Genomic DNA, 1,429 nt, shown 5'->3' with positions numbered 1-1,429 from the left:
TGAACAAGAAAATAAGAAATCAATTTTTTCTTTCTAATACTTTGATTTAAGGATTGAAAGAGGAGATCTCTATTCTTTTATCTTTATCCATTTATTTATTATTATTATTATTTATCTACACAATTGTTTTAACTATTTCATGTAGATAATAAATTCTTAGATTGGATCTCTTCCACTAGGAGCTAATGATAACTGAATATACAAAACATCGACGTAGTCTATATCACTTTATATGAATTTCGTTTGTCCAAATTTAATTTTCATTTTTATTTTTAAATAAATGGATGATACCATCATATTTTTTCAACAACAGTAAAATTGCTAGAATTTTGCACTTCTAGATTGGGGTCTTTCCTTTTATGGGTCTGCTCATTACCTATAATGTTTTGCAAGTTGTTTTAGATAAGTTTCATAAAAAAAATTCTCATTCAACTTATAGGTGGCTATCTTGGGCTGGGAAAATGATCCTTGTGAAGTTGATATTTCAAGATCTCCCTCTTTATCGGTAGATATAATAAATTCTTAGATTGGATCTCTTCTACTAGGAGCTAAAGATAACTAAATATACAAAACATCAACTTAATATGTATCACTTTATATGAGTTACATTTGTCCAAATTTAATTTTCATTTTTCTTTTTATCAGACAATTTTGGATGATACCATCATATTTTTCAACAGAAGAAATGTACATTTGCTAGAAGATTTGAATGTAATGTTGTTGTAGAATTTCTAGAATTTTGCACTTCTAGATTGGGGTCTTTCTTTTTATGGGTCCACTCATTACCTATAATGTTTTGCAAGTTATTTTAGATAAGTTTCACAAAATGTTTTCGCATTCAACTTATAGGTGGCTATCTTTAGTTGGGAGAATGATCCTTGTGAAGTCTATAATTCAATATCTTCCTCTTTATCGGTAGATATAATAAATTCTTAGATTGGATCTCTTCCACTAGGAGCTAAAGATAATTAAATATACAAAACATCAACTTAGTCTATATCACTTTATATAAATTTTATTTTTCCAAATTTAATTTCCATTTTTCTTTTTAATAGACAATTTTGGATGATACCATCATATTTATCAATAGCAAAAACGTACATTTGCTAGAAGATTTGAATGTAATGTTGTAGAATTACTAGAATTTTTCACTTCTAGATTGGGGCTTTCCTTTTGTGGGTTCACTCATTACCTATAATGTTTTGTAAGTTGTTTTAGATAAGTTTTACAAAAAAAAATTCTCATTCAACTTATAGGTGGCTATCTTTGGCTGGGAGAATGATCCTTGTGAAGTCTATAATTCATGATCTCCCTCTTTATTGATACGTATAATAAATTCTTAAATTGGATCTCTTCCACTAGGAGCTAAAAATAATTGAATATACAAAATATCAACTTATTCTGTATCACTTTATATGAATTTCATTTA

This window comes from Cupressus sempervirens, chromosome 7 (genome assembly GCF_028749045.1).
Source record: "Cupressus sempervirens isolate cs-2001-9-10 chromosome 7, ASM2874904v1, whole genome shotgun sequence".
Classification (NCBI taxonomy): Eukaryota; Viridiplantae; Streptophyta; class Pinopsida; order Cupressales; family Cupressaceae; genus Cupressus; species Cupressus sempervirens.
The sequence above is the reverse complement of the archived record's forward strand: the minus strand, read 5'-3'. Positions refer to the sequence as shown.